At 34.0% G+C, this 13,087-nt stretch overlaps 1 long non-coding RNA gene across 1 annotated transcript in view; it reads left to right on the forward strand.

The window, feature by feature from the left end:
* The window catches only part of LOC123619784 (uncharacterized), a 152,215-nt gene that overhangs the window by 101,868 nt on the left and 37,260 nt on the right, over window positions 1-13,087 (forward strand). The window lies entirely within an intron of this gene.

The raw sequence follows: 13,087 nt of genomic DNA on the forward strand, positions 1-13,087 counted from the left end.
ATGCACCTGACATTTTAGTATATTTGTGTTATCTTGCATCTGTCCATCTATATATCCCTCCTTCTATAAGTCAATCTATCTTACATATTCATTCATTTCAAAGTAAGTTGCAAACATAAGTACACTTCACCCCTAAACATGTTATCATGTGTATCAGTAATTGAATTCAGTATTTGTTTAGTTATTTTTTGAAAGTAAAATTTATATGTAATGAATGCATGTATCTTAAATGTAACATTCAATGAGTCTGACTACTGCACATACATTTATAAAACAAACCTCTATCAAGATATGGAATATTACCATCACTCCAAAAAGTTATCTTGTTTCTGTTGGTTAGTTTTTGTAACTGCTCCCTTGGAGGCAACGAGTATTCTGATATTTCTTGACTGTAGATTCATTTTGCCTTTTTTTTTTCACTTAGCATACTGTTTTTGAGATTCAATTATTTTGTTATATCATTCCTTTTTTATTGCTGAGTAGTATTTCATTGTATGAATATACTATAGTTTATCCTTTTGTCTGCTGATGAACATTTGGGCTGTTTTGAGTTTGGGGCTATGATGAATAAAATATGCTGTGAATATTCCTGTATACAAGTTTCTTTCCTTGGAAAATTGCCTAATAGTGGAATTGCTGTGTCATAAGGTAGAGCTGTGTTTAGATTTATGAGAAATTTCCACATCTCTTCTCAATTTCTATTAAAAATGTAGGAGAGTTCTGCTTACTCCATATTATTACTAACATTTATCATGGCAGGCAGAAGCTAAGTGGTGAAAAGTAAATATTGACTAGTTTGTGAAGGAAGCAGGCTTTGTGGCTAAAGGCTCTGTCCTCAGTAGCTGGGAGTCGCTGAGCAGTCTGCTTTAGACGACAGCCTAGGGAAAGCGGTGTTTGGTAAGGTTAATGCGACAGTGGGGTACAAGATGGCTTTGAAAAGTAAGGACCTATAGATAGAGGCTAAGAAGGTTGTTGTAAGAATTTAGGCATGATCTAATGATGACTTAGACCAAAACCAAGTCAGTGGACTTAGAAATTTAGTGGGGTAGGTGAAGAGACAAAAAAAATATTGAAGTGAGTGTAGGGAAAATGGAATTGCCATTAATACTTTAAGCAAAGGGAGAATTGGTTTTGTGCTTATCTGGTTATTGGTTACATGTACTGACAGGCCACTAAAATAGCAATCTCCATTGGCAGGTGAAAGGATTAACATTGGAATGCAGTGAAGGTCAACTATGGTGATGATCGCCACTACCTACACAAATTTGCTTATGAGAAAACAAATTGAAATACTGTAGAAGCCAGGAAATAAGAATTTATCTACTAGAGACCATCTGATATGAGTTTCTTTATTTACACTGTACTAATAATATTTACACATTTTGTCTCTTCTTTCCAAAATGCCTTTCCTTGACTGCTCCACCTTGTTACGCTAACCTAAAAGACGACGTTGAAATACTGCCTTATCTGTGGATTGACTCCTATGGCATTTCCCACTCGCCTCGATCACAGAATTTACTGTGCCATCTTGGAATTATATGCATCTGTTCTTGCTTGCCTACTCCCTTACCCAGTAATTGATACTTAGATGCATAAAAATATTTTCTGAATCAAAGAGGTGCTTCAAATTCTATCCTCTCTACCTCAAAATGTCTCTATTTCTTTAATTATTCTCTCCTCTTTACTTCATTTTTCCTTTCCTTCAAAATTAATCATTTCTGTCTGTGACTACACTCTACCTATCGCATGCATTTTGATCATACACTCTCTATTCTTTCTTTTGCTTCTTTAGTGCCATTGAAAAATTCTGTTCTTATATATATGTGCCAATTTTCTCCTTCCTAAAATAAATCTCTTTTTGATACCTCTTTGAGTTATTCTCTTAGGTCTCTCCTTCCTTGTACAACTAAACTTCTAGAAAGAGTTATTTCCATTGCTTTGTCTAGTTCCTTACAGCATACTCCTTAAAAACCATTCTTTTGTCTGTAGCCTTCTCAAAAGTCATGTACAACTGACCGGTCGACAGATCCCATGGCTTTGATGCTTTCTCAAGTTCCTCAACACCTCTCAATATTTGACAGTGTTGAAAATCCTCACCTCACTGGAATTCTTTCCCTTCTAGGCTTCCTTTACATTCTGCCATCCTTAATGTCTATTATGTGACAGACATAGTACTAGATGAGTTGCAAATGTTATATTTGACTAGAGTCTTCTCCATTCTCTTCCTTAAAAACAGAATATTCTCCTAAGTCTTCAGCTTACATTCAAATGTTCTAGCAGTTGTTTTTACCAAATTTTGTCAATCTTTCTCCTACTGGTCTTTCAATCCCTCTAAATCCATTCTAGCATCACAGTATCCATGACAACCTATACCCACTGAATGCATTCCTACTAATAATAGAAACATAATATGAGTTGTCCATGGCTACTACATGCTCATGCTATACTGTGGGCATATGTATATTATATAATTTAATTGTAAGAACAAACTTGTGATGTACAATGATCCCTGCTTTACTGATAAAGAAACTGAGGCTCATGTAGGTTAAATAGTAAAGATTACTGGAGTCTAATGCACAGAGTAGCCACAGATGAACAAACTGATTTGCACATTTGCTTAATTGTTGTGTTGAGAATGTTAACTCTGTCTTCACTCATTCTCTTTTTTCTGCCAGAATGTCCTTACCCTACACAATTATACCGTTTCATCTAAATCTTACTCATCTGTCAGCGTCTATTTGGGATGCCATCTCTTCCAAGTAGTTTTATTTTCCCTGATTTTTCTGACTAGAAGCAATTTTTTCCCTCTGAACTCCCATAGAATTTTTTTGAAAAACTATGATTGATATATTGATAGGTCTTATTTTTTAGAGCACTTTTAGGTTTAGAGCAGAAATTGAGCAGAAAATTCAGAGTCCCCATGTACTCCCTCTTTCCCCACAGTTTCCCATATTACTAACATCTTGTGTTAGTGTAGTAAATTTGTTACAACTGACAAATTAATATTAATACTTTATTATTAACTAAAGCACATAGTGTACCTAAGGGTTCATTCTTTGTGTGCTACATTCTTGGCTTTTGACAAATGCTTAATATTATATATACACCACTACAGGGTCAGACAGAATATGTTCACTGCCCTAAAAATTCTCTGTACTCCACTGATTCATTCCTTCCTCTCAACCTGGACTCTTGGCAACCATGGACCTTTTTACTGCCTCCATAGTTTTGCCTTTTTCAGAATGTCATATAATTGGAGTCATACAGTATGTAGCCTTTTTAGATTGACTTCTTTCACTTAGTAATATGCATTTAAGCTTACTCCAGGTCTTTTTATGGCTTGATAGTTTATTTTAGTGGTAAAAAATTCCATTGTCTATATTATCACAGTTTATCCATTCACCTCCTGAAAAACATCTTTGTTGACTTTTAAGTTTTGGCGGTTGTGTCTAAAGCTGCTATAAACATCCGTGTGCACGTTCTCGTGTGGACGGAAGTCAACTCATTTGGGTAAATACCAATGAGAACAATTACTAGTTCATATAGCAAGACTATGCTTAGTTTTGTAAGGAACTGCCAAACTGTCTTTCAAAGTGTCTGCACCATTTTGCATTCACATAAGCAATGGGTGAAATTTCCTGTTGCTCCACATCCACCTCAGTGTTTGACATTGTCAGTGTTTTGGATTGTAGCTATTCAAACTGTATAATGGTATCTCACTGTTGTTTTAATGTTCAGCTTCTTAATGATATATGATGTTGAATATCTTTTCATTGCTGAAAGTTATTCATACTTTCCATCTGTATATCATCTTTGGTGAGGTGTCTGTTGGATCTTTTGTCCATTTTTAAATTGAGTTGCTTATTTTCTTAATGTTGAGTTTTAAGAGTTGTTCCTCTATACGAGATACAAGCTCTTTATCAGATAGGTGTTTTGCAAATATTTTCTCCCAGTCTGTGCCTTGTCTGTTTATTATCTTAGCAGTGTCTTTCATAGAGCAGACATTTTTAATTTTAATGAAGTCTAATTTATCCATTTTTTCCCATGGATTGTGCTTTTTGGTGTTGTATTTAAGAAGTCATTGCCAATCCCAAGGTCACCTGGATTTTATCCTACTTTGTATTCTAAAAAGTTTGATACTTTTGAATTTTGCTATTAGGGCTATGATCCATTTTGAGATAATTTTTGTGGAAGGTGTAAAGTCTTTGCCTAGACTGATTTTTTTTTTCCTTTGCATGTGAACATCCAGCTGTCCTTCCTCCATTGAATTGCCTCTGCTCCTTTGTCAGAGAGAAGTTGACTATATTTGTGTGGGTTTATTTCTGGGCTCTCTATTCTGTTCAATTGATCTATTTGTCTAATCTTCCACCAATACCACATGGTCTTGATTCTCATAACATTTTAAATATGTTACTTAGAAGTTTCCCTGTACATTGTGCATCTTTTGAACCTGATTTTTCTGGCCAAATACATTGAATGTCTTTGAGGACAGAATGTCTATCTGATTTTTCTTTCCTATTTCTCCTAGTACGGTGCTTTTCATAGAAGAGCTCAAAGGAAATATTGTACAGTGCAATGTTTCCTCTATGTTGTACATTATAAACATTTGTGGAACTTTAAACATTACATAGATACTATTTAAATGTACAAATGAGGAGTTCATATATTTATAATTTAAAAATCCCCTTTTGGATGACTCTGATCCTCAGCCAGGATTGGAAGAGTGAAAACAGTAGGAATTAAATTTTGGTTTAGACAAATTGGTTCATCATCTTTAGTCTCCATTAACTCCTTTGAAAAATGGAAGCCTCTCTGTATCACCATAAAATTTAAACATGTTAATATGTGGAAAACACCTAGAATAGCTTCTAGCAGAGGGTAAACATTTTAAACATGTTAATTTCTTTCTCTAGTCTCTAACCCCTCAAAATGCAATTATTATTAAAATATTTCAATATAATATATACCACATTATTATATTAATATATAATATATGTTATATTAATATTGTATATATAATATATACTATACTATATTGCATATTATACTATAATATATAATTTATTTATGTATTAGTATATGAATATAAATATTATAGTAATGCAATGTTTTTCTTAGGATATCTTTCAAAGCTTTCCTAATCTTAGTCTCTATCTCTTTTTTATTTCTAATGACCCCTCTGTCATGCAGTCACTGAGGCCCCATCATTAGAGTGACCTGCACCATTGTCACCCTTTCCCATTGTCAGTCTTACCTCCCTTCTTCAACTCTGTAGCTCCGTGTCAGAGCCTGCCTCAGTATACTCCTTCCTCCTGGTAGGGGTTAGATAGCAAAATAAAAATGCTGTCATCACTATATATTATAGCAGCTTTTTAGTTTCCATCATAAATTCTGTTTACCAAAAACACAAAGATGCAAATCCAACTAAAACAGACCTAAGCAATACAAACAATATTTTGAAACAAAATTTCTTTTTATTAAGACACTTTTATATTTCATTTACTCATAGATAGCAGAAATAAAATAACCTGCTCCCTACCTAACAGCCCCTGATACATGTAACAAGTGCAAAGAACAACTTATTTATATACAATCGTTAACCAAATACTTGTTTTATCTATGCAGTTAAGTAAAGAAGTAAACATGTGTTGGGAAGTTACTAGCACCAGATCTTGTGCCACTGCTGCGAGCAGTTTTAGACTTTAGTCTTGAGGAACTTTTAGTCTGGTGAGGAGGGCCAAATGTGAAAAATGTGGACTCTGTGTTCTGCTGTTAAGGGTCTTGGATAGTCTGTCAAGCTGGCATTTGAATGTCACTTATTAATTATGTCATCTTAGGTAAATTATTCATCCTCTCTAAAATTGTCCATCTAAAATAGACGAAGTATATACTGACCTCACAAGAGTTTGGCAAATATTAATTTAAATAACGTATAAACCACTTACTGTAGAGCTAACACATGGAGACTACCACCGTGAGCTCCCTCACCCCTCAGTCTTTGAGAGCTTTTTCAGGTTCTTCTAAAGTATTTTTAAAAATATTAGACATGTAACCAGAATACTTGTGTTCAAAGATTAGCTCTACCATTTATCAATTATGTGAGATGAGACAAGATAAATCACTCTACAGAGCTTTAATCTTGTTATTCACAAATAAGGTTAATAAAACCTTAGTACAGGTGTGTAGAAAAGATTAAGTGAGCCAAAGAATAAAGTTAATTTATACATTATATGTATAAGATATTCTACTTCTTGATAGCTAAAAATTCTTTTTTTTTTCCCTTCCTTAAATTCTGGCAACATGGATGAGAAAAATGAAAAGAATTGAGCAATATTCTAGTGCAATGACTTAATGGGGAATGTAAACACAGTTCAAGATGCAATGAAAGCATTAAACAACTCCAGCTTAATATAAAGTGACAACCTGTTAATTAACACCAATATTGGGAACACCATGTTTACAGACCAAATTTAATAAATAACAAAAACATTAAATGTACCTTTAATCTAGTTTCATAGCTGTACAGTATTTTTAAAATGTAGACATAAATTAAGTTTATGTCTTTAGAGGCTCTAACTGTACATTTTAATTGAAGATGATAGATCTGGCCATTAGGCATGTAGGAAATTATTTAATGAATTTGTATTTTAAAGGGCATGCAATTGAATATTAATGACTTGCATATTTCTTTTTAAAACTAACGTGATGGCATTAACTCAAAATATAACAAAACAAACACTTGTTTTAAGAAAATTGTTGAATTTGTGTTTGTTTTGATAAAAATAGTGTTTTCAAAATGCCTTTGATTAAAAACTCATGCACATAAGTTGTGTAAGAAAACTGTGTTGAAGTTACCTTGGGTAATTCATGCTTATGAGCTGCTTCAGTACGTTATTATAAAATAATGAATTAGTGTTTAGAACTTCACAGGGGACGTATAACACAGATTCTGCTCTTTAATGACATTTAATGATACCTTTGAAGAATTACCTTAACATATTGTATTCTGCCTTTGTCCTGCTATGCTTGGAGCAAATCTAAATTCTTTGGAATGGAAAACTGTTCTTACTGATTACATGTGGTCAAAAATGAGACCTGGGAAACTTTGTCATTCGAGGGGTGCCTATCTCCACGTTAACCTTTGTCTCTTGATTATGTGGTTCTCGTCCCAGCAGCTCCTTTCGTCTGCTGGTCTGCCGCACACTGCACAGATGTTTCTCCTATAGTCGCTACATGGTGAATTTTCAAGCAGCTTCATAGGCAGATATTTCCAGATGTGTTCCCCCATTTCTCTGGATGGACCTTTTCTCCTTACAAAGAGCAGATCGCACTGCTGCTCAGGCTTTTGATCTATTGACTAGAGTAAAAACAAACAGCACTCCACTGATGTTGTGTTTTGGGGGGCTTTGGCAATAGCACACACAGTAAGTGTCCCCCTCACTCTTTGAAACACTGCTGGCAGATGTTTTCCATGGACTTCTCCACCCAACAGTTTTTATTCTCACCCTAGCTCCTCCTTCCAGGGAGCAGATGGATTAATGCGATTCAGTCTCTGTTTTCCATTTATATTTACTTTAAGGCTCTCTTACCTGCACTTTGAGGTTAATGGCAAAATTGAGGTCTTACCAAATTAAGCCCTAGTTAATGTCTTAGATCAGTAATAAGGTAAATGATTTTAGGAAATGTGTACTTACTGTCAAAAGAGGAATTTTAATTTCAATTACTTACTTAATTTTATTTGCCCATGCTTAAAGGGAAAATTATTAGCCCAGATTGTTTTGACACTTGAAAATTTGTTTCTCCAATCATCTGCCCTTCTATCCATCCACTCATCCATTCACACATGACTATTCAGTATCTGATAATTGAAGACCTGCCAGGTAACAGACACTGGAGATGCAGAGACAGAAGAGATACAATCCTTGAGCTCAAGAAGCTCATGGCCCAGTCGTGGGGTCCAATGTGAGAAATGTAATAGAAGTTCTTTGATAGCAGTCTACGTAGAGTTCTGAAAGGATGAAAGGAAAGAGCAGTTGGAGGAGGCACATAAAGATCCTTAAACACCTTTAAGACTTCCGTCAAATTTAGGACAGGGAATGAACTGCTGGTGATTCAGAAGAGCTGCTCTGTGTCATATAAACAATAGACATTTTACAAAATAATAGTAGGCAAGAACATGTTTTCATAAGCACTTTGAAATAGAGAGTTAAGAAACATTTGGGATCAAAACATTTTACAGAGACAATAAAAATAAAATAAGTTATTATCCAGAGATTCTCTGAGTCTAAATATTGTGTAAGCGGAAACACTACCTTCCTGTTGCAAATTCTATTAAACACTATTAGGTAATAAAATAAATAAGACAGCTAAGATAGAGTGATGGTAAGTAAAGATGCTGGGCTTTGACTAATGGTGGAAAACAATGCAACTGAGCATTGCTTAGCACACAAGCCACATCACTGTAACAAAGCCACACCAACAGCACCGGCCTAAAGAAGTGGTTTGTTTCTTTCACACATTAAAGACCCACATAAATGGGTGACTGAGCTAGTGAGTGGAATCTGACATCTTAGCCTTGTATGCTAATGGCTTCTAACATGTACCACTGACAGCATTGTCCCTATCCAAGAGAAGTGATTTTATCTTTAAGGAGATTACTCAAAAGTTGCACATATTACTTCCACTTACAACCTAGTGGCACAGAATTGGCTATAAGGCCACATATCTCTGCAAAGGAGACTAGAAATAAAGGCTATAGAAAGGCATAAATGTTTCCAGCTAATATGAGAGGAATTCTGTTATTAAAAAAAGGAGAGAAAGGATGCTGGGAGACAGTCTTTGCCACAAAATTGTTAATATACTCGTTTTTAGAACTGAAAGAAATGGCTCAGAGCAAAGATAAAGTTTTCATCAGTCAGAGACTAGTATTGGAATATGTTTTAAGATTTCTTTTAATCTTATGACACTTTTAGTATTATTTTGATTATTTTATCTTTTGGTTCTATTTAGATAGTGAATAAATATGAAATAAAACATAAGGCAGATTATGTATGTGCTCATTTGAGTTTCAGCTGAGTGGGTATTAAGGCAAAGAGGAGAGGGAAATTTCATTGAGTGTCTACTGTATTAGACTGTGTTATTATTCCTCAATAATTTTTTACCTCACTGGGGAAAGAGTATATTTCCCTGCATAATTGAAGTTAGGTTTTACCAAGTGGTTTTCACTGGTTAATAAAAAATGGGTTATAATGTTCTCTGTGACTTCGAGGCTACAGCCTTAAGACACCATTCTTTCTTTACTGAATTCTTTCTTTTCCCTCTGCTAGGGAGTCCTTTAGGTAGGAGCTACTTTTCCAGCCTGAATTCTAGAGTGAGGACAATGACAGTGCAAGCTGCAATGGACATGCAACATGAACAAGAAATAAACCTTTGGTGTTTTAACCCACTGAGATTCTGGTTGTTATTACAGCATAACTTAGCTCATTCTGACTTGACAAACTGGAAAGATGGGCAGACTACCCAAATCCTTGGGCATTCGGAGAAACAAGTGAATAAACAAGGATTGGATTTAGGAAGAATTATACCTCCTCACATTTTAACTACCTGAAAACTCTTATTTTATTTGGGCTCTTCTCATTCTCCAATCAGAACTCTTTTGGCTACAAAACATTAAATTTAAATGACCTAATCTTTAACACTGGAACCATTTCCTTAAACATGAATTCTCTATTTTGTAATATCTGGAACATCCCTTAAAAAAAAAAACCTATATTCTGCCTTATACTTCTGTTAATGTCATTTCTTTTATCTAAAATCCTTTCTATTTTCTTGCTATTCACTTCCTGTTTTCAACAAATTATACCCATTTCCCTCCAGGTCCAGTTCAAATGCTGCTGCCATCAGAGATACTTCACAAATCTTATCAACCAGCTATAGTATCTTACTTGTCTAAATTCAGTTCCATTTATGGCTTTTATCTTTGCTGGGGTTCCCTAGAATAAAAGCCTGAGGTGAAAGAGCTGATGTTTTATTGAGAACTATAATCCCAGTTCGGCAAAATGAAGGAAGATAGACCTGAGACAAGGAAGGTTGAGAAGTGAGGCTGAGGTAGTATGTTACTGAGCTGTCCACTGCTTTGTAAACATAGAGATATCTGGTTGCTTGGTAAGTGAGGCATCTCCAGAAAATCCTTACAGGAAACCCTGCTTTGTAACAGGGAGAAAGGGAGAGTGAGTTAGCTTTTGGCTCTCCCTTCACCCTATCTCCTGTGTTAGTTAAAATTTGCCCTGCTGGGGAAGTTGAGTACCTTACAATTATGAATCGTATCACCTGGCCCCTTTGACACACTGTTGGGAATGCCAATTTCCTGCCCTTTGGTGTGGCCATTCATCTGAGTCTGATAAACATGCATGAGACATTTGTAAATGACATATATTAGACCTTAAATAAAATCCTACAAATTTCAAAAGAATGAAATAATTTAAGTATATTCTTTAACTCAGTGTATGTGTATATCATAAAAATTTGCTTTAATTGTTATAGTTCAATTTTTGCTGAATATCCTGGTACATCTCAGTTCTTACAACTTTCAATTTATTTGTATTGCCTAAATATAAAACTAAGACCAAGAAGAATACTTAATACGTAGTATTTTATTATGCTACAATATAATACCATTTGTATAGCATCCATATAGTATATATAGTATATAGCATTGATGGCATATATTATACTGAGATTTCTGTAGCTTGCATTTTATTATACTGTAGTATAATACATGCATATGTTATCTGTATGTAGTATATATAGCATGTATATATATATATAACTATTATATGTATACATATATATGGTATGTATAAAATAATGATTATATTTAATTGAAATTTCTGAGGCTGCTTGTCATCAACAGCTTAGTCAAGAACTAGCCCCCCCCAAATGATAAAGCTGGTATTCCCATTTTTGTTAATCTCTACAAGAATTTGCATAATGTTGACGTTAATTCTTCTTTGATAGAATTTTAACTTTATGGGTCCAGAGTTCTCCCTGTGGGAATGTTTTAATTTAAATATTCAAGTACTTCACTAAAATTGTACTAAAGATTTACCAACAATTATTAAAGATTGCTTCAGCCTTTTCAGTTTTTCTATTTCTCCTTCTATCAGTTTTGATAGGTTGTATTATTCAGGAATTTGTCTATTTTTTCTAAATTTTTAAAATTGTTGGCCTAAACTTGTTTATAATGTCTGGAGAATCTAATATTAGATATTTGCTCCTTCTCTTTTTTCTTTTCTTTTTAAAATTAATTTCAATGGAAGTTTATCAATTTATTTTTGTTTTCAAATAACCAACTTTTGGCTTTGCTGACTGTTTTGATTAATCTCTTCTTTATCATTACCTTCTATTTTTACATTTATTTTGCTGTTTCTAATCCCTTGAGAGAAATAATTGTCTTAATTTTCAATATTTCTTCTTTAAAGGACAGATTTGGGGCTACATATTTCTCTGAAAGCACTGCTTTAGCTACATCTCATAAGCTGTAGGAAACTTTTGTTGATTGATAATGAAAGTAAGTCGTAACACAACACCAGCATGATATTGTTAAGTTACTGAGCAAACACCAGCAACTACAACCTTCCCCTAAATTATTTTTTTTTAAGTTATAATTGTATGTAGTAAAGCTTACCCTTTTTAGATGTATAGTTCTACAATTTTTCCAGATGTGCATAGTCATGTAAGCACCACTGCAATAAAGATTTAGAACATTTCCATCACCTGAAGTTTTCTGAGCCATCTGCTTTAGGCTTAGTCCTTGCACTGAACCATATTTTGTCCTGATAATCAGATTTCCTTCATAATCCTGCTCCTTTCATTATGTCACAGTTTGAGTACAGATCAATTGGATTTAAGTCCTTCTGGAATTTCTTGTTTTGTTGATTTAAAAATGGTAGATCACTATAAGTCAATGAGTTAGTTCACTCATGTATTTTTGACAAATTTTTCTATTAAAATGCTTGCACCAAATAATTGAGATCTCTTTGTCAATGCTAAGAACAGAACTAATAACATTTTCTTTTCCAAATAATAAGGTAAACATCCTTTCCTAAAATTAAAATATGGTAAATTGCATAATTGGGCTCCGATCTCCTGCAAGCCAACACTGACTTTCTTGATATCTCAAAGTATACTGGGAAATCATAATGTAGGCTACAGATTTTTGCTTACCTTTCAAATAATTTGGGAAAAAAAAGACAATGGTTGTGGGAAAAAAGGACAATGGTTGTGGGAAAAATAAAACATTTACACATTAAGTAAGGTTTTATAAGCTGCTAGTGCCAGAACTGATTACAATAAACTGTAATTAAGTCAATATTGGTAAGCAGCTGTTACTCTTCAGCTCTGCCTCCTTAATAACAGTGCACTATTAATTTTAAAATCCTGTATTTAAGCCCTTTTATCTTAAATGAATGAGATTTTAATCTGAGACATCAGCAGCCCTTTAAATGTTCCAAATCAATTTATGCTAGAAACTGTGTCTCCAGAGTCATATTCCATTGATATTCTCAAGAAGCAGGCAAACCACATCTTTATATTTATTGCTATTTACATTTAGTTGACAGGAGACAGGGATGTTTGATGTCCTGCATTGAGGTGGGCAATCCCACACAAGAGAGAATGAGCTCCCATTCCGGGTGGCTTTTGAACACTCTATCAGACAAATACATAAATGAAAAACCAATTTGTAAACACCTGAGACCATGCAGTCATTTAATACATGAATCCAAGAATTTTGGAACATTTTTATATACACCGAATTTTCCAGAACTCGTAAGATTTTGATTGAAAGAAGATGTTAAAAAAAATGTATCATTTTTGGAAATATCAAACCACCAGTTGCAATGCCACTTCAGTATTTCAGTTGCCAATACAACATATACCTTATCCGTTCCTCTCAACATTCGTGGTAATTCTAATAGATATACACATATGCATGCACACATATTTACTTAGAGGTTTTTTTTTTTAATGACAAACATGAATAAAAATGCTGAAAACATTCAGTTGAATATTTGAAATTGAGTATTTT

Source organism: Camelus bactrianus, chromosome 8 (assembly GCF_048773025.1).
Source record: "Camelus bactrianus isolate YW-2024 breed Bactrian camel chromosome 8, ASM4877302v1, whole genome shotgun sequence".
NCBI lineage: Eukaryota > Metazoa > Chordata > Mammalia > Artiodactyla > Camelidae > Camelus > Camelus bactrianus.